We start from the raw sequence: 21,753 nt of genomic DNA, 5'->3' as shown, positions 1-21,753 counted from the left end.
CATGTGCTGAGGTCCCGTTGTGCGCCAGAGCTGGGACAGCCACCTGCTGGTCCTGTGCCCCTCCACAGCTTGGGAAGATGGATGTCTCCAGGGATTACTTGATTTTCTAGGATGCCTTACACACAAAGCTGCAGCCCAAGATTTGAGCACTTGCCCTTCCTTTTACTCCAAATGAACCCTTGCAATTTTTGAAAAACCCAGCCAATCTCATCCTCCCATATTTTAGCTACCACAAGCTCTGAAACAGGAACAGTATTACTTTCCTCATACTTATTTTTAAAGGTTAATTAATGTTCATACAACATCCTTCGACGACTAAATTCCATTATTATAGATTTGCTCATAGATCAGTGCACAAGACAGCAGATTGGCATTCTTTGCTTCAAACTGATGCACTACAGGAGTCACAGAGTATTGATGGTCATGGCTGAGATGCTGTAGAAGGCGATGTTGAGAACTGCATATATTACCTTGCTAAAGTAAAGCTGACCCTTGCCAGCTCTATTGATCCTCCATTAAATTCACCCCTTAAAAATCAGAGGTGAAAAAACCACCTAGTTTCCTCACTTCTAATTCATTTTGCTCTTATTTCCTTTTGCCTAATATATAGTTTAATGATTTTAAAAGGTACCAGGTACCCAGATTATGGCCATTTTTCAAACTTATTGATTTACACTCAGGTGAAAATTTACATCCAACTTCTCTTTGGGAGATTTGAGCTTCTGTGAAATGCAGGACCACTCCCAAAATGGAAAGGGCAGAAGAGCAGGCCACTGCAAGAACTCACCTACCAGGAAAAGAAACAGCCTTTTGGGAAATGACAAGATAAATATCAGATCAGGTAGCCTGTGGCATTTGTAGTGTTTGAACTTGAAGGAAGAGAAAATTAATTTCTCCTCTTTCCACATGCCAGAGTGACTGACAACACCTTGACTTTATTCCTAGATTTACCATTCCCATTATTTCTAACTAGGGATAAATAAGGAAAAAGAAACAAAAAGGAAAAAATACTACATGTTCTAGCGCTTACAGAAGTACAAAATCAAATGACCCTTGAAGAGATATTAAAATTAGCTGCAATGCCTAATCATTGTTTAAAGAAAAACTCTTAGAGATCTTCCAGTGACAGGCAGTAAATCCTAGAGAACATTATTATTTTTACAGTATTTGAGTGCATTCATCTGCTACTGCCTTTCCTTTTAGCCAAGAAAAGCTCAGAGGAGCTCAGCTGACCTAAGTGTTCTGAAATTTCCTCTTATGCTCTGTGGTTCTGTTAAGGTCCATTATGTAATTGAAATGCCAGTTTCCATTGTTCAAACGAAACTGTACTTCTGAGATGCTGCTGATAGGAGATTATTTTAATTTCATTTTGTGGTAGTTTGAATTCTGGTCAATCTTTTGTGTCCTTTCTGTTCGGTGCCAGCTGCTTTGTACCCTCAGCTGGCAGTGAGTTTTACATTCCAGGGTTATGGGAATGGACTGTAGGAAAAAGCTCATCGTCCTTTTGTACTGCAAAGGGAACAGCATTGCAACTGAGACAAAAAGAGCACACTTTAAAGACAAGTATCAGTTGATAGCGTAGCAGAAGATCCAATTTTTTTAGAGATGGACAAACCAAGCCCCTGGGAAGGTGCAGTACTTTGCACAAGAGGGCAGTAAATAATTTGGCACTTATTTTAACCTAATGCAATACTATTAATATAAAAAATATTTCCACTGCATTCACCAAGATTGATGGAGTAACAGAAGTATACGTGGTCTAAAAGCCATTCTAAAAAGAAAAATTTATTTATAAAGTTAAGAATAAAAGAAAAGGAAACACTCCAAATAGATTCCTTTTAACTTGATGTGGAGCTGGATGAAGAACAGCACCATGACATTGCACCTGTAAGGGATGTCAGAGGAAAGAAGGGTTGGGGTTTTTAGCTCTCTCTTTGGAAAAGATGGACTTTTATATCACACAGGCAAAGGTTTACAGTGATCCTATTGCTTATGATTTCTTATATGCTCAAAGCAGAGTGTCACTAATTTCAAAATCATCATTCTGGACATGACAATAAAAAACCATGTTAGGTACCTCCCCAGGCACCCCCCCAGGGCAGCAGCAGACTCCTCCTCACTCAGTTATTGGACCTTCCTAAGGGGTACAGCTGCTCTCTGCCCCTCTGGGCCCTTGAAAACCTTCCCCCTGAGATCACTCACTGCTGCTATGTTCTAAACTGTTTTCAAACTCCAGCCACCATTCTCTGAATCAAAACCCATATACACAGAAGAGGTCTATGGAGAGAACAGTCTGTGAAATCTTGACCTTCTGACTTCCTCTTCAAAGAACAATTTGGATGATGGCAACAACTCCAAAATAAGCATTTGATTGATAATATCATGAAAGCCAAGTTTATGTTCTTTAGACGCTTTGATGGAGCCACAAAACAATCCCCTTTGCCTCCTTTGAGAGAATTTCATACAATACCTTGAAGAAATTCTGGTGTATCATAATTCTATGCAAAGAGGGGGAAAAAACCCATAAACGCAATTGGATGTATGACTTGATTAAACACTATGATTAAACACTAAGATGTATCATCTGGAGTTTGTAAAATGCTGCCTTTCATACATCACTGCTCTTACTCTTTAGATGTCAATACTTTCAAACATTATTCACACAAAGCTTGACAGTGAAGCAAACACAGGTCAGAGGAAGAAGCAAAAGGGGATCTGTGGCTCTGGCAAATTCAAAGATGTTCCATGTCATCTGAACCAGCCATGACCCCTTTCCCTGCCCACTGTCCCATGGGCGAGAGGACAATCAGCTTCCTTGGAAAGATCATTTTTATCAGTTTACCAATCTCCTCCAAATGCACGAGGGTTTAAAAAAATACTGTTTCGAAATCTTCTTTTCCCATCTAATTTGTTTTGTCTTAAGCCACTCTTGGTTTGGTAATGGGGTTTAACCACACTGGCCTTTAAACTCCATAGATGGGAGAACAGCATTGGGATTTTGAGATGTTTTTATTGTCAAGCATGCTGTAGATGAAGCAAATGCCTTAAAGAATAAAGCCTCACCATTCCCCCACATAGGATAAATCAGAGCTGTCTTATTTAGACTAAAAGCAAAATGCAGGGGTGAAAGGAGAAATTTGTGCAACTGTTTTTTCTGAGTCTGCTTTACTTTGCATTAGAAATTGTGCCTCCAGCACAGACTGTGGCAGGCAGGGTGGAGATCAGCATACTGCAGATACAGAAGCCTCCCAGATGTTCAGAGGGTGCAGCCACTCATGGCATCACCCGGCAACCCTTCTCAGATCCATCCCATACTGAACAGTATCTGAGATTTAACAGTGCAGGCACTTGAAAAAAGGCAGCTTTCTTGAAAGGCTGTCTAAAAATGGTGAGAAAAAATGTTTTTCTGTTCTCCCATGAAATGCATCCTTTCCATGGCGATTAACATAATGAGTCCTCAGCTCATGGGGAGCAGAGCTGGTCTGAGGGCACCAGCCTGTGATCATTTCTATTTCAGGAATCTGAAGAGGAGTGCGTACATGAAAAACTTTACTGAAGCTGTGAACTCTGAAGCTATCAGGGGAAGAAGCACTCAGTTTGCATCAGTGCAATCCTGCAGCTTCCTTGAGCTACCCCTAATTTACACACTGGGAATTGGAGGAAGAAGCAGAATTCACTCTGTGGAAGTTTAAGAGTATATGAAATTTATTCTATCCCAGCACTAACACTCCACCCCACAAAACAGCACAGGGCAAACTCTGCACCCTGTGCTCCTGCTTTCTAGACTAAGTTAAAGTTTGCATGTTTATTCAAGGTCTGGGAATAACAGTTAAATCACAACTTTAATTTAGATTAATCCCACTCAACACAGTGGCCCTAAAGCAATCTCTTATGCTGGTCACAAAGAACTGACAGATGTTGTACCCAAATGTGACCCCCGCTGTTAAATATGATCATCACATTTCTATATGCAGTTTTGTCATTGATATGCTAATAGGCAGATGTACACATGGTGTGTCTGTTTTGATGGTAAAACAACAAACATTCCCATTATGGGGGAAAAAAAAAAATCCTATATTCATACAAAGCAGCCTGCAGAAAAGATGTAATTCTTCCTAGCACTGAGCCACTCACTCTTCTTCAGGAATGTTTTTAAAGGACTGGCATAATGATAATGAAATTAGAAATAAAAACATTTCTCATTCACTCCACAACAAGCCTGCAGATGTGGCATCTTCTGATCTTCTTTCTAGTTACAACACATCACACAAATCTTCTTTCTTTAGCTGTTTTATTACAATTCTGAGTACAGTTGCCACACCACAGGATCCCATTTTCTCCCATTCCCCTCCGAATGCTGATGGCAAGGCTGTATTTTATAAACACTTCCCAATTATTTCCCTTGGGCTGGATGAGACACACACCAGTGAGCACTTAAAAGTTCAGCATTTCCTCCAAGATCTGCAGCAAGTGCCTACATGAAAGCTCTCTCTGCAGGGCACAGGGTATTTGAAACATAGATTTCCTCGGCTCCCTGCAGGATCTCACAAATACATCTGACCAAGGAGCTCAGCTCTCCACAAACTGACAAAAGTTTACATGTGCCTGCCAGGTCCCCCAAGTGCCCCAGCTCAGGTGGCAGGTCACAAAAGAAAGAAAGCCTCAACAACCCAATTACAACCCTGGAGCATTTGTGTGCCTAAAGGCTCTGTATTCCTGGAATATTTTAATAACATCATCATCCGGTGCAACGAATAGTAACATCATGTTATGCTTAAATAGTCATTTCAATCTGCATGACCCCATGTGTTTGCTTCACACTAGACAAGGAAAGCACGCCCCACACAGGTATGTCAGCTGGGCCACACCAGATCCTTTCCTGGAGCTGGAAAAACACTGCGTATCAGAGGGAAAAAAATGCTGACGCCAATCTCAATTTGCACCACTAATTTACATTCTGGTTTTGCAAGGTGATTTGAGGAGCCAAAATTAAGTATTTTAAGAAGTCATACTGTGAAAGTTAAATTGGTGAAATCCATTTCTTTGTTTCACAACTCAAATACTGCAAGAGCAGCCACAGACACACCTCAGAGCTCAGTGTTCTTGATGCTCCATTCAGACAGCTCTGATTAACTGAAGTTAAGTGCTGAAACCCATATATCAACACAAGAAAATGTCTGGGAATGTAAGAAAATATTTACAAACACCCAGTCCTGTACTCCCACTGTTCTGAAAGGTAACATACATCTCGCAAAAATAAGTGATCTATAACAAAAAAAACCTTTTTTTTTTTTTTAATCTTTGAAAAATACCACCAGATTGTAATGTATATCCTTATCTCCAGAAAATCATATACCAGATGAAAAGGGGTGTCTAAACGTGCACATCTCTGTTAAAGTGCCTGAACTTGCTACAACAAAGAGATCAATGGTATCACTAAATCCCATTCTGGGACTCAGTTTTTGGCCTTTCAAATTATCCTGGAGCATTCAGTAGCCAGAGTTCAGAGCTCGCCTTTGATACTTGCGGAAATAAGCAGCGATTGTACATTCAGAACAAGTACAGCATATGCACAAATTTATCTTCATTATCAGTCTCTTTTCAATGACTCCAACAGTTGAAACATGCCAGATTTTGGGCTTATTTATGATACTCATGAGAGTGCAGATATGCAACTAAATATTCACATCCGCATCACTGAGACATCGCTAACTGCATTTCTTCAATTGTAAACTGGGAATAATAATGCTTAGCAGTCCACATTGCTCATTTAATGAAACAATTAACCAGAGACAATTCATGTTCCAATTTAGATACTCCTTATAACTACAGCAGAAATAAGAGACATAAGTCATGGCATGGTATCTCTGAGGCGATTAAGTGCCACTGGCATCTGCTGAGGCACAGTGCCACAACAGAGGGGTTCATAGTGTCTAGAGAGGCTACCTGGAACAAAGGCTAGACAGAGTTAAAGGAATAAAGTAGGGATTTCATAAAAGACTTTCAAAGGATACACCTTGGGCAGTACAAGAGCCCAGCCGCGGCTCTGCCCCAGATGGACCCAAGATAGACACAAAATGGACAGCTGGTCACAAGTTTTCACACTTTTATAAGTTTTGACATATTGGGGTCAATTGTCCAATTATAGCTTCAGGTTATTGAGTCCCATCCTCCCTGATTGCTCTCCTCAATTCGTTGGTGTTTACACTTTTTGGGCCTGAAGCTGCAATGGTGTCCTTGGTTCTCAGGCTGTGAAAAGTTTTGTCTATCTAAGCTGTGAAGAGAACTTACTTTATATGAAGTTTAGAGTTACACACTATGACAGTACAGAAGCTGAAAAATATAAAAGCTAAAACTTAAGACATCACTCAGGTTGTGACTTTGAATCTGAGAAGAAAAAAGAAAAAAAAAAAAAAGCAAGGCCACTAGAGTTAGCACAGAAGCTTTTTCATCTTCGTGAACACTTCAATGTGTTAAAACAGAGAAGCTAAAATTATTGACTGGTTGACCTTTATGCAGATTAGAAAGTTTCATGCAGACTCAACTCATTAGGCTACAAAGCTCAGCCAGAACAAGTTATCGGACACTGGAATGTTTCACATTAATCAAAAAGTTAACTGTAATCAATTATATTTCTAAAAGTCTTCAGGGAGTCACACACCTCTACAGAACTGTGGCTGCCCCATCACTGGAAGTGTCCAAGGCTATGCTGGAAGGGGTTCAGAGCAATCTGCCATAGTGGAAGGTGTCCCCATCCACAGAAAGGGATTGGAACTAAAGCATCTTTAAGGTCCCTTCCAATCCAAACCATTCTATGGTTCTATGAAATGTGGCTTTTGTCTTGAGACAGTTTGGTTGGTTTTAATGTTTATTCTGGCAATGAGAGGAGTCAGCAGCAGGAGAGGCTGCAGAGCCCTGGAGGGTACCACACAAGGAGCATTAGAGAACATTGACCCTCATGGCAACCTAGGGAAACACAGCATTTCCTGGATAAAGCTACTGCTCAATGTCACCTCAGCTTTGGCTTCCAAAATCTCTGGGGAACACATTAAAGGATGTGTCCACGCACATTTTCTTTATCTTAGCCATCAGCAAAGCACTTTGCCAAGGCTAACCTGGAACTCATCACCTAACAATTTCTGCTTCTGATTCTTTGTGAGCCATTTACAGCTATGAACGTTAACACAGGAGTTTAGGGATATCTCAGGAGCCATTAGCACAACACCCTTGTTAGGATCCTCAAATATTAGAGTTCAAAAATGGCTTTTTTCAATTGCAAGGTCAGAATAAACATGCAATCAAATTGCTAAATCTGTCATGAACAGGAGCTACACATCTGTGTTCCTATGGAAACTGCTTTGGTTATGCTTGGGGTTGACATTTATTCATTTTTCTATTGTTTTACCAGTTCTCAAAACTCACCTGTTCATCCAAAATGTTCAACTTCAGAAGATAATCTCAGTTCTGGGAAGAATTTCCTTGAAACAGACAATAAAAAAAAAAGCTTTTCATTCATGAATATGGAACACACAGTGGCCTGGTTGGGATTAGTGTTTGTCTAAATCTGAGAAGAAACAGAATGCCTAAAGTTGGCAATTTATAAGATCTTGCCTGAGTCAGTCTTGTCCTCACACTTCTCATGTGTATCTTCAAAAAGGATGTTGTGCTACTTCAGCAATTAATTTACACAGCCTTTACTTCATTTTTTTTTTTATTGCAAGCTGACTGCTCAGCCAGGATTTTTCCCCCTGATGTGCCCATCTTGTGTGATTTTCCTTGCTACATTTACAGAAAAGCCTGTAGACATGTTATGCTTCACAAAGCTTTTTCATACGTGCAGGAATTCATATTAGTGTAGCTTGAGAAGACTGAACAAATAGCTAAATCCAGAAACTGACCCAAAGGTGCTGTCAAAACTCAAAAACGGAAATTCTTTATTCTTCTGGATGATCATACCAATTTAATGATAAGTGGCATTCTTCCAAACTTCCATACTACCCAAAAGGAAATGAAAACTGTTTGTAGGAGATTACAGGTCCAAATGAGGAAACAGTCAAGGGGTGCAGTAAGGCCATCACTCACTAAACAGCACAATTTTACACCATTATTCATGATTATCAAAGAAGTAATTCTGATATTTGGATTACTAAGAAGTATTCATTAAATATTTTAAAATTTTCCAATGACTGCTATAGTAATATATTAGATAGGCATGTCTAAATAAGGAAACACTTTGAAACAGATAAATTCAGTAAATAGACATTAGTTATGAAATAAATGACTTTCCAACTTTTTAACTTAAAATAAGAAGAAAGCAAGAAGTCAAAACAAGGTAGCTGTTACTTCGGACTATAAATACTATATACTACATGCAGACTATTCCAGAACAAAGCTAATATTTCTTAACTTCTACAGGCTTTCAGAGAAATTTATTAAAATTTGTCCTTCTCATTAGCATTCTTGCTTTGGAAGGAATGATCTAATTTACATTTTCCCTCATTCCATCCCAGAGAAGCATTTCCTTCTCCCAAACATTGTGGTTCTTAAGCAGCCCCTGCAACTAAAGAGAATTGTCACCCATCATCTTACAGGTATCTTATTTGTTGACCCTGCCAAGCACTGTTTAGGAACTGTTTGCTTTTATTCTCCAATTACTCTTTTTATTTCCCCCCACATTAACCCTCAAGTTAATTACTACCTCTGGTCCAACGAGGGAGTTGGAGACACCCTTTAATTTTTGTTGTCCAAGTGCAGCAGGATAAACATTGCTATACAGCCTTTAATACAGACCCAAGTACACCACATACTCTGCATCACATTGGGAGCACTGGCAAGTGAAATTCAAGGCTCCCTGTGCCTGAGGGTCAACACCACTTCTGACAAGCCCAGGTTGAAGCTACATTGCTGAAGCTGAACTTTTCCTGCCAGTCTTTTTATTCTTTTCCAGCTGTTTTTGTGTTGGCAAGGCTCAGTGGCTTTTGTAACAATTCCTGCAAGGATCAATGTCACTGTGCAAAGAAAAACCTGTCTTTCTCCACCTTATCAAGCCACTCATCATATCCACCTTAACCAGCTTTGCAACCCAAAGCGGGGTTGCTGTGAAAACCCACCTCTGAGGCTGACATTATGATGCCATCACTGTATTAGCAGCTACCCTGTGTGTCTTGTAGCAATAACCACACTGGTTAGAAACACTTTCACAGGCAAAACAGCTTTTCTAAAGAAAAGCCTTCTGTATTCTGAAAATTCCCTTTGCAAATTTACATTGTGGCTCTTTCTTGAACTTTTGATATTTTGTGCTATGAACAATAATGGCTTGCTCAGACACCATAGCTTTCACAAATCTTTTTTCAAATAGATCGTGATTTAGGCTAACTGTATATATGTGTATATCTGGCCTCAACTTTGGGACTGTCTCTTCAAGAAGCTCATTATTTTGGTGCAATTTTAGGCAAGTTTTAAAGGCTTCTTTCATAGCTTTTGCATTTTTCAGTGGCTGACTGAAAAGCTGGTACCTTTTATTTTTTCAAATCCGTAATAGCGGAGGTGATTCAAAATCTTCCAAGACTGTGACTGTCCAAGTAATACTACTTGGACCCTCCTGTTTTCCCCCTGTAAGTTGGGACATACCTTCAAAGGTCCTGGTCCAAACCCCTTGCTCAAAGCAGAATTAAATTCATAGTTAAAGCTGTTTGCCCTGGAGCAGGACAGGTTTACTGCTGGACAAGGATGGAAATATCACAGCTCCTCTAGGCACCAGTACTACCACAAGATTCTCTCATGGTGAAATCTTTTTTTTTCTAGCTGGAATTTCCCTTACTGCAAGTCATGACCACTTCCTAATGTCACCAAAACCAGAGAAAGTCTCCTCCCAAACACAGGTGGAAACACTATTCCTCTATATCCACTTCTCACTGCCCAGGGACAGCATTCAAACCACTGAACTTCATTTTTCATTTAAACATACACATTACATATTGGGGGAGTGATTAACAGTTTTATTGTCTTTTGTTGGTGTTTTTGGCTTTTGTTTGTTTGTTTTTTATGAGACCAGGCACAGGTTACCAACCACCATTGTGATAATGCTTTGAGTCAAACCATCTCCACTCTTCTGCTATCTTTGAGGCAGACTGGGAAACCCCTTAGTTCAATTATCCTTTATCTTTTTTAATGAGCTTTTTACTAATTATTACACTGATGATTCAGAACTTTCAAGATAATCTGAGGAGTGTTGACAAGCAGTGGTACAGTGACTGTTATTACTGCCAACATAAAGTAAGAACAGACTCTGAAAGATTTCTAGGCCACAGAGCCAGCAGTTGGTTCCATAAGACAGCAGAATTTTGTCACCAAACACCGAAACATCATCTGACACTGCAGGTATCCTTTGAGACAAGACAACAGACACACAGCCTAAGTCTACTGGCCTGGCAATAGTAAGAACCTGGACCAAGATTTTTTAAACCAGAAGCCAACCACCCCACAAACCTACAAACCCAAATAATGCACAACTCTTGTCTGACTTTGCAGGAAATGCAGAGAACTTTGCAATACTGATGATTAATCTAATCACTTATTCTGGTACCTATACATCAACTTATGTGCTATGCCTTAGAGTAGATTTCCAAAAATTCATATTCCAGATCAAGTGATCCAGGTTACTTGTAGGAAATGTCAGCTGGCTTGGGGTGTAAAGACAGACCTGTGATGTCTAGGAGGAGAAAAGAGAAGAAGAAAAAGGTTGACATGTAAAACTTCATGAGCTGTACTGTGGAACAGCAGAGGGGTAACTTTGTAAATAACATAAAAGATAACAATAGCTCTGAAATCCATTTGACAGGAAAACAGAAGCACAAACAACATTAAAAATATGTGTTGATATGCTCAAAGCAACATAACAACTTTCCAGAGTAACATACATATGGATATGTGTTTCCTTGGGATTTAAAATTAACTACTTGATAGATTGAAGGGAATAACAATCTGTCATAAAGAGATCTTTTAAACAAGGCACATATGCACTGTAATAATTTAATTGTACATCATTGTATTTTAGAAACACATCTGACCTTCTGTACACTAAGAATTTATTGATTTTCAATAATTCTTAATGCTCAGCAGGATCCTTGATTCTCAGAGCAAGCCAACAGCAAGTGTTTGTAAATATGTCTCTTAAATTATAGCTGCCTTAACAAAAGGTGTCTTAGCTCTTTCTTAGCAAATTTATCTTTTGAAAATTTAGCAAAGTTATGCGTGCAGCTGTCAATGTTGTGCTCCATCCTTGTGGTTACAGTTTTATGAAAATTGCAGCCAAGCAGCCACCCAGTTTCTTCCTTAAGACTGGAAGCAGAGGGTGGAGTTGTATGCAACAGAGGGGCTGGAATTCTGGAGCTGGCAGTTGGCAGTGGCATGGCTGAGGGTGTCTCTGGGTAAGGACTAACCTCAGGTACAGGAACGGAGGGAACCAGCCAGGAATGATGCCCTCCTTGATTTGCTGCCTGTTAGCAGAGAGGGCCTCATGAGTGAAGTGTGGTTGGTGGCCATCGTGGCCACAGCAGTCACGAAAGAATCAAGTTTAAAACATGGCGACAGGAAGGAAAGCAAATGAAAACTGCCCAAATAAAACTTGGGCACAAGGAGAGCAGATTTCAGGCTGCTAAGGGAGTGAGTAAAAGCTCCTAGGAAAAATACTTCTGCTGGGGTCCATCAGCATTGGTTGCCTTCTAGCAATACTTCCCAAAAGCAGAGGCAATTCTGAAATGTCAGAAGGCAAGCAGACAAGGCCGAATTTAAATCCTCCAGCTGGCTTGGCTAACCAGGGATGACCTTCTGGAGCTAAGGCAAAAAAAAAGAGAAGGGCAGAACCAATGGAAGCAAGGTCAGGCGACATGAGAGGAATGAGATGCTGCTCACCACTGTAGAGAGAAAATTTGTGTGCCCAGAGCTCATTTATAGTTGAAGTTGGCCCGAACTGTGAGGAACAATGAGATTATTTAAATGCATTGATAGCAAAAGGCAGTGTAGAAATAACGTTGACTGTGGGAATGGTAAACTCCCAGTCAACCCTGAACTTGTGTGGGATCTGCTACTCCAGCTGGATCCCTGTACATCTATGTGGCCTGAAGGGATTCAGCTGAGAACACATACAGAGCTGGCTGATCACCACAAGGCCTCTCTCAATGATTTTTGAACAGTCTTGGGAACATGGAGAGGTCTCTGTTGAGCTGGCAAACGTTTTCCCAATTTTCAAGAAGGATGACCCTGGAAATTACAGGTCCTTCAGTCTCACTTCAGTGCCTAGTAAAGGGGCCCTGCAGAGAGGCCTGGACAAATTAGAGGGCTGGCAAACAGCAGCTCTACAACGAGATCAACAAAGACACCGAGAGTCCTGGGGGCAGTTCTGGGCACCAAAAACATAATAAAGAAATTAAACCATTAGAGAGTGTTCAAAGCAGGGTTACAAAGATGGTCATGATTCCAAGGCTGCCAGAGCTCAAGGAGCATTTGGACAATGCTCTCAGGCATGTGCTGTCATTTTTGGAGCTTTCCCATGATAGATCAAGAAAAGCTGAGCTTTGACGATCCTTAAGGTCCCTTCTAACAAAGGATATTCTATGATTCTATTCTATAATTCTAAATTATTTTCCTTATATCATTTTAGGATCAAGAAGTGGCTTAATCACACAGGTTATTCATAATGAAGCACTGATGGAGTTAATAAATTAAATCAAATCAGCCCCATGCATGGTTTCTTGTATTCTGTTGCAATACTCCTCAGTTCTCAGGCTGGGCATCCCATTGCTATGCACATGGCAAAGGAAAAATGACATCTCAAAAAGTTCTCCTTTTTGTCCTTGACAGAAATGATGGGGCTACAGGGGATGCATATCAGCAGAATCAGCTCTTGCCTTCAAGTTGAAGGGTTTACGATGACTGGGAAGAGGTTTCTTAAAGATCAAGATGTCAAAATGCTCCCCTTGCTTTTCTTATTTTGCTTATACTGTTCCTTTGATTGCTTTTGTCAATCTATTGTTTGTCTTCCCCTTGGTTTGATTCACCTCCCATCATGAATCCCTTTGTATTTCGGTCTTCTAAAGTGACTATTTTGCACCAGAGGGAACATCTCTACAGAAAAATTTTGTTGGATTTAAAGCCTGCCTATTTTGATTTTTGAATAACACTCAGATCTTGCTTTACACATTCTCTTTGAACAGTTACATTGTTTTGTTCATTTTATTTCTTATTTTCATTTTAATCTCCAGGTATTTAAAGATACCTAGAAGTCTTTTTCTGTAATTATGCATTCAGAGTGGTGAGCAAACACTCCATGGTGAACACCACAGTCCATTTCCCCAACCAAAATGAAATGTCAGGACTGGGTTGAAAGCGAAAGGACAGGTACATGCTTTAACATATAATTTCCCAGGGGACCACAGCACACAATGCTGTCTCACCAGTAAACACATCCTGGCAGACGCTTTTCTTTCATTAGTCAAATATCACATTTTTCCACCAATTAAGAATATTGCTATGCACTTCTTTTTTTAAACACTATTTATCTACTGAATGAAGCATGAACATTCTGGCACTGAAAAAATATAATTCTCAAAAAATTGTAACAACATTACTGAATTTTTTTTTCCTCTTTCTTGCCTTAACAGCAGCATAAATTATTCTTCAGCAAATAACATCAATTAGCAACAGAAGTAAGATGTGCTTCTATAAAAGGACATTATCTCCCCTTGGCTAATATGACCTTTTTAAAACCAAGGTAAAACTTTTAATTAAAATCTGAGTTGCTCCTAGGACTCCTTAAAACTAGGAATTTTTCATTTAATTGAGGTAATTATGAAGTACCAAACATGCCAGATTGAAAAGTAGTTTATACATATCGCATATTGATTCATATAGGCTACATAAATTTGTGTAACAAGCAGATTGATGTAACCATATTTTATTTAAAAAGTGAGACATTAAATCTATGTCCATTTGCTTTGCTGCATATTGGTTTATGAATAAAATATGTTGCTGCATGGTTGTTTTATTTGCGTGTATATAAAACAGGGGTTCATTTATGACAAATTGATTAATGCATATAATAAGTTGACTTGCAGTTGCAGAATATTAAATGTGGCAGGATTGCTTTTGGTTTTGTAAGTCATTAATTTTTTGATAGCCATACTAGTAGGATTTAAAACACATAAAAGTCTATTTGCCTTTCTTTAACTGCAAGTAACAACCATTAGAGTTGATAGGACTTCTGTATGTAGCTAGAGTCTGAAAAAACATTCTTAGACTTATATGAATTAAAGGGAGAATAAACAGAATTGGAATCTTACATGAGATTTTGGGGTAGTTTGACAGGCAAATGTGGAAAAAATATTCAAGTTCATAAGAGAGATATACACAGGTTAGATAACATTTCCAGAACAGGTAAGCGTTGTACATCTTATCCAGGTATTCCATCTTAGTATTAGGCACAAATGTTGTGGTTGGCCTAATTATGCACATTTTAAGAACCTCATCTCATTCTCCTCAAGCTCAGGGCACAGACTGATCAGGGGGAAGGGTATTTGGCAGGAGGAAGGGAACAAGAGGAAGGTTTCTCCTCCCTCCCACACGTGGTCAAACAGCAGAGAGCACAGCAGTTTCCAGCCACCTCACAGGTACAGCAGATTACAGAAATATTGGCTTTATAAGCCATTTGCACCACAGCCTGCTTGCTCCATCTGTGGTAGAGCTGCTCACGTCCAGTGTGGAAAAGAACAACACAAAGAACACAAATAATGTATTTAATTTATGAACCCAGGACCAGAGAGCCAAGCATGGGCCTCTGCCCAGCCAGTGAGGCAATTTCAGTGCTGGCAATGGAGCTGAGGTCCATCAGAGCTCCATCTGCTGACACGAACAGCAAACTCAGCCAAAGCTCATCCAGATTTATCATATCCATAATTTCCACAGATCCTTCAATTGTGTCAAAACTCCGAGCTAGTGACAAATCACAGAGAAGGGAGTAAGACCAAGTTTTTAAATGGGAGATGACCAGAGCAGAATTAAAAAGAGGCAGGAAAATGGGGAAGAGGCACTCCCCAAAAAACAAGTGAACATTTTCTCTTTGACAGCCTTATCCATGGATTTGAACATGGGAAGAGAAAATATTATTTGTATATGTGGTTTATAAATATTTTAGTAAGAATATTACAGCATTACACAGAATATAGTACTACAAAGAAGATTTACAATTACATATATTAAAAATATGATGACCAGATTGTGCTCTTTCAAGTATCAGAACATTTCATGTTAGAACTCATGGCAGGTCTGAAAATACAGCACCTAACCAATTAATGCCCATTTAATCCTTTCAAATGTTACATTTACTTTTAAATAAAAATGAATTTGCTGCAACACAAGAGCTCTACTGACTCCAGTGCACTCCTAACCAGAACAAATGTATCTACCCCGAAGCCCAAATATTTCAGCCAAAAAAATCAATGCATTTTAACACAAGCCAATAAAATTACATCTGAGACAAACTATTCTTATTATAACCAATACATTTCCCCTGGAATGTATGTAACACTACTGAACCAACCTGGAGTCATTGAAACTGACTTAAAACTGATTAAAAGGCTGAAGAGCAGGAAAACACACACACACACAAAATCTACTAGTGCTGCAAACCTTTCAGAAAACTTGGAATATTTTTATTTTCTTTATCATTACCCTAGCCTCATTCATGTTGAACCATTTAATGCACTGTCAACAACTCCATGTCCCTGCCCAAATGATACTTTAGACTGTAGCAATCTCATTTTTATCAGGCAACACACATCCTTAATAACACAGAAAGCAGGATGGTGCAGAGGGTGTCATACTACTACTTTTTTCTTGGTTTTCTCATTTCTTTTTTTTTTATTTACCTATGGATTTTAGAAATTTCATTGAAAACAATCCATCAATTCTTATCTCTGTTGCCTGGATGCCATGCTGTGGGATTTCCTGTGATGGGGCAAGGAAAACACAGAGCCCAGTGGGGATCAACACCTCGCTCAGCAGAGCAGGCAGATGATGCTGGTTCCTCCCTCTCACATCCAGCAATGCTGACTAAATCCAAGCTGAAGTCTGTCGGCACTGCCTGGCACTTTGAACCAGATTTCTATTTTAAATTATGCCGGAGAACACACGGTGCCACTTTTGCATCACAGAAAATATGAGAATTAATCTTTCTCATTTTAGAGGTTTTTTTTTGAAAAACCTGGCCTTTACTTTTTTGTGTTTTCTCCTCCATAAGTGACCCAAGATATAAAAACTTGACTACAAACATCAGCTATAACATCAGATCTAGCTCTAGAGTACCTGATTAGATTATCCTGGATTGAACTAAAATTTCCTGAAACAATGTGTACTCCCTCTAGTGTCCACAAAAATCCACTCCAAATGGTGACTAAAATGCATGAAACCAGTTTTAAAATAAATGCGGATGAAAATTAATATATTTTGAGAACTAATAGTCGCTGAATTAAATCTCACCCATTCACTTTTCAAACAGGAACTGAAAATTGATGAGGAGTTAAGGCTGAATACAGATCTCATGTGAAAAAGACCCATGTAACTGTGAGGAGTGGTTTACTGTTAGGCCAAAAAAAGGTATCTGCTGAATTTCTCTTTGGTCACAAATCAGTGCGTTTACCCCGATACACCAATCAAGTAATTTGCCTCAGAGAAAACCACTAACACTATAAATTCACAATTAGATTAAAATCAATTATTTAAATCAAAGTTTTCTGCTTGTTGGTTTAAATCAGAGTTAAATCACTTTGATTTATGTCAATTCACCTTATTGAACCCTTTAATCTTTCAGTCGATGACAAAGCTGCCATTGACTGGGAGTGGATGGTTCGGGAGGATTCCCTTAGGCTGCACAAACCAAACTCCTGCCTGCTCTGCCAGAATCACGTTCAGACAATTATCAGCCCCATCTGATAAATTAGTTTTATAGACTGACACAGACAATGTCAAGAATTACAGCACCTTTTGCTGTAACGCTCGAGTAATGTGCAGGCACAATCTTTGCCTGTGTTGGCCCCTGCATGTTTATCTTTCCACAAGCCCTGGTTCAAAGCTAACTTGTTTTTTTCTTGGCCTGGAAACTCAGATCCAGCTCCATGTACATCACTCTGGTTGAACCAGTGCAGAACACTGTTTCCATTAGATCAGGGCCCATCTGACCACTCATAGAATACTGGCGGGTCAGGGCCTAAAAGTTTCCTGCATTTGATTTGTTTTTTTCTGGGGTGTAATTAAAAATGCAGCATTTTTAATAAAAAGCTGGATAATGTTGCACTGCCTTAGCAGTGGAAGAGAAAGATCCTGCATCCATTATTCACAGCTCTCTCTGAACTCATGGCTGGATTTTGCCAACATATTAATTTTCACCTTTTTTTTTTTTTTCCAAGGAAAAAGAAAAGACCTTTGGAAGAGAATCAAAGTAGTGAGCATGCAAAACAAGCACACATGCAAATCCAAATCTGAGAATGCTTTCGGCTAAAAAAAAGGCTGCAAATAAAAACAGAAAGGCAATTTAAACAATCAAATTAAATAATCCAATTAAAACAAACTAATTCATATATTCCCATGGGTGTCTTGATGAGCTCTAAATGGAGGTCTGAACTGAAATAGTACCATTAATTTAACAAAACAAAATTATTCTTGCACTCCCCTTCCCCAAAATGGCTGTTTTGCTAGAAATCCCATCTTTATCTATTTGAACTATTCAATTTTTAATAGCCTTTTCTGGGCATCCAAAGGGCTTTTGTGAGTGGTTACATCTTTCTGGGAACTGCATGTAGTTCTGATTAACACTGATAAAATAAAATCAGAATCTACCACCCATAATGAGGCAATTATCTTGCAAGCTAAAAATAAAATGAAAAATCCAATTAAATTACTTCATTCTCACTAATACTGACCAGTTGTTTTTCCCAGCACTTTTGTCTCAGAAAACATGCACAAGTGACCATGCAATTTGCACCCAGAAACATGCACTTATGCTGCATATATATATATATATATATATATAAAATATTTATATATAATTATCAATATATCTATATTTTTTTTTCACACTTTATGGATAGACATTTAAGAAAAATTGAGCTCTATTTCAATAAATATTGAGGTTTTGCATTTTCTTTACCTCTTCTGGGTAGCATCAGCAACAACAGCATTATCATATGGCCAAGGTGATCAAGAAATCAGTAGCTTATTGCCCATGATCACACCAAACTGCAGATGAATTATATAATTTGTCTTTATAGGTCACATTATGATGGCCACACTGGCATTGTCCCCATGGTTACACCTTGATTAATTCCTGAATTATGTGCAGAATTTCAGCATAAGCAGCTGCTGGGCAGGAACCCAATGTAAACACAGTACCCTGCTTAACTGGGATATCCTATTGAATTATCCTTTACTGTGCCACCAGGATGCTATTAATAGTGACACTTTCAATAAGCTGCATTTCTGAAAGTGAACTAGAAACCACCACAGTGGTAAAGCACTTAGAAGTTAATGCTATACCACTGAAGAAATACAAACACAGTTATTAGATGTATTTTTAAAGGAAGACTTTTTTCTCTCCATAGAATTTACTACACTCCCAGTTTTTACGTCTTAAGGTGTTGCCTGAGCAAAACAAAGGTTGTGCTTACTTGGCAAGGAAATTCTAAATTGCTGATGCCAAGCACAGCACACTGAAGACAAAGCTATTAGGATTTTAAAGAGTATAGTGGGAAATAAACAGCTAAACACAAAGAGAACAGTGTGGGATGGAAGAGGTTCATCAACCAGTTCTGAAAGCAGGCAGGTCCAGGAGCAACTGAAAACAGCAAAGAAGGAATGGGGGTTTGTGAACACAGAGCTTTCCACTGTAAAAATCATGGGTGCTGTGTTAGAAAGGGATCCTTTTCAGAGCTGCTTTAAAACATCTGTCAAGAAGATGTGAAGGTAAGGCTCACACCAAAAGCATCTCAGAAATTTCTACTGCACGAAAAGCATAAAAAAGGGGCATGCAGAGGTAAAAGAAAACCAGAAAACAAGGACAAAGTTCACCTAGTGGATACCCTCCTTGTCTTGCAGCAGGTTTTGCTCTGCATCTGTGCAGAATCAGACACATGGATTTGGGCCAAGGACTACAGTTTTGATTTTATTGAACAATCTTTATTGGAGGAGAGGGGTTGCTAAACTTCCACTTAGGGCTTTTTTCAAAATGTATTTCAGTAAAAAGGCTGAAGCTCCAGGGATGGTTATTCCAGGATAAATGCAGGAACTTTACAGAGTGGAGCTATTAATGTAGAACAAGGAAGGAAAAAGAAAAAATACTCTTAAGAAATTAAGGTCATCTCCCACCTTTCATTCATCCTTTTTGCCCTAAAACTACCTATCTCACCCTAATATTTTTTGGGTTCAAGACTTGAGGACCCCTCTGGCCAGTTTACCCACTACAAGTTGAGTCACACTTCCCAGTCTTCCCTGCTATCATGCTAAGAGAAACCTGCCTTTTTTCTTTTCTTTTCTTTTTTTTTTTTTTTTAAACCAAACACCTACTCCAACAGTTTTCCAGTCTGCTTACCTTTAGACCTGCCTTCATCACCAGTTAAGAGGTGACATTTGAAGTCTGGCAACTCCTCACATTCACAGAGTGGGTGTCTTGATCTCATCTAAAGACAAATTTTTATTTATCTGCATGCTCTCTTCCTGAAAGCATCATTTTTCCTTTACCAGATAACCCCCAAATCAACATACACCCAATATACATCTCACTCTCTTTGGGTAACTGGTCCTCCACTTAGGAAGGAATTCAATTTTTCAGGTTCAAGAAAAATCAGCTTGCAAAGGCAAATTAAGTGAAAAATGTATTATACTTGAGAATGCAATTGTTAAGCAATCCCCTCATTTATAAGATTCTTCACTCAATAATGACTTTGGGAATGTCTTGTGAAGATGAGTTTTACGTGTCTATTAGCTGCCAATCCTGAACCTTTTCCCTCACCCCATTCCCTAACAGGCAATAGCTGTTGTAGCAGATTTGTCTTTAGTTTTTGTTAGTCCTGGCTTACCATGCAAGGGGAAGAGGAAGCAATTCTTAATCTGCTGTGTCTAGCTACGAACAAAAGGAAATAATACAAGTGAGGCACAAGTGAGCGAGCTCCAGAACCCCAGTGCCCTGCCTGTGCTCAGCAGACCAGACATAAGGAGACCAGGGGGAAGAAAATCCATTTCCAAGCAGGTTGCAGGAATAAAGACGCCAGGTGGAGGGATGGCATGTTCTCACCTTGTTTGTATGCAGTTTGTAGCTAAGATGGTTTAAGGACTTGGCATGGGAAAGACGAGAGCTCCCCCAGGAGCCTGGCTTTGGGCTCACCTGGGCACAGGCTGCTCTGGAGAGGGCTCTGCCTGGCCAAGGGACAGCTCACAAACACCACCTCACCTTGAGGAGTGGTGGAGCCTGGACTGTTTTTAGCAAGGAACCAAAACAAACTCAATTTCCATGCAGGCAGACTGCCTCTCCTGGTGGCCAGGGCCAGGAGAGGCCTCTCTTGCCTGCAAACAAGTTATAAATAGCAGTATTATTCATGCACTGATAGCAGATATTCCACACAGTGACTGCAAACCAAGGCAGGGTGATACACACCAATCCATAGCATTCCTAAAATAACCTCTTGTTTGTAACTCTTGGACAAGGCACGGCTGCATCCTCCTGGTGCAGCAGCAATGTCAAAGGCAGCCTCCTCTTTATCCATGTGGACGAACTTGCTAAGAGAAGCCGTGCTGCTGGAGCAAATCAGGTACAGTTTCAAACAGAGATTAAGTGACTTTCACAAGTTGGAAAGAACACTGGAATAAGGGGAATGAAAGGGAGGAAAGATTAAAAGAAAGGTGAAGAGGTGACCTCCTTTGATGAAAAAATGAACAGGTTAAAAAACATGAAGAAAGCACATCTGAAACCCAAAAGCTCAAGCCCTTTCAGTAGTATTCAGACAAACCCCAAATAGGAACAGATTGTTAAGGCTTCTGGAATCAAGAGATGGGATTTTTGTGAAATACTATTTAGCAGCAGTTAATATTCTAGACGTATTTGGCAAAATGTTTTTCCTCTCAGACTTTAAAAAATACTCTTTTTAAAACCTAACTATTAGTATACATTTTCTATAAGCGAGACAAAGTTATGAAAATTAGTTTCTAATTAAATAAAAATCAACAGATGGCACGCTATAGACAAGTCCTTATTTTCCTCATTAATTATATGGCTTTGCCTGAAAATTCTTGTGTGATTTAAAGAGTTTGCCATTTGGAGACAACAACTCTGAAAAAGTCACATGAAATCTGTTTAAACTGGATTGTCCCTAACAATGTCATTAATGGCAGATGAAAAATATATATACAAGGCAAGAAATCTGAACAATTCGTATCTCCTAATTTTTTTTCAGTCTTGGAGATTGTAATTACCTTCTGTCAACAAGGTATTTTAATTCACATACACAAACAAAAGCCTTCCTGTTTGCAGCTACATGTGCAACTTTGCACAGGGAATCACAGGATTCTTTCTTGTTAGGTGTGAAGGTGTATGGAGAGAGTAGCCCAAATAAAAATATCAGTAAACTGAGTTGCATACAGACTGGATCTTAGTGAGGAAAAGCAGGAGTCTTCCTCACCCCAGCCTTCCAAAGCAAGTACACCTTAATGCAT

This window comes from Haemorhous mexicanus, chromosome 8, assembly GCF_027477595.1.
Source record: "Haemorhous mexicanus isolate bHaeMex1 chromosome 8, bHaeMex1.pri, whole genome shotgun sequence".
NCBI classification, from domain to species: Eukaryota; Metazoa; Chordata; class Aves; order Passeriformes; family Fringillidae; genus Haemorhous; species Haemorhous mexicanus.
Note: the sequence above shows the minus strand (reverse complement) of the source record.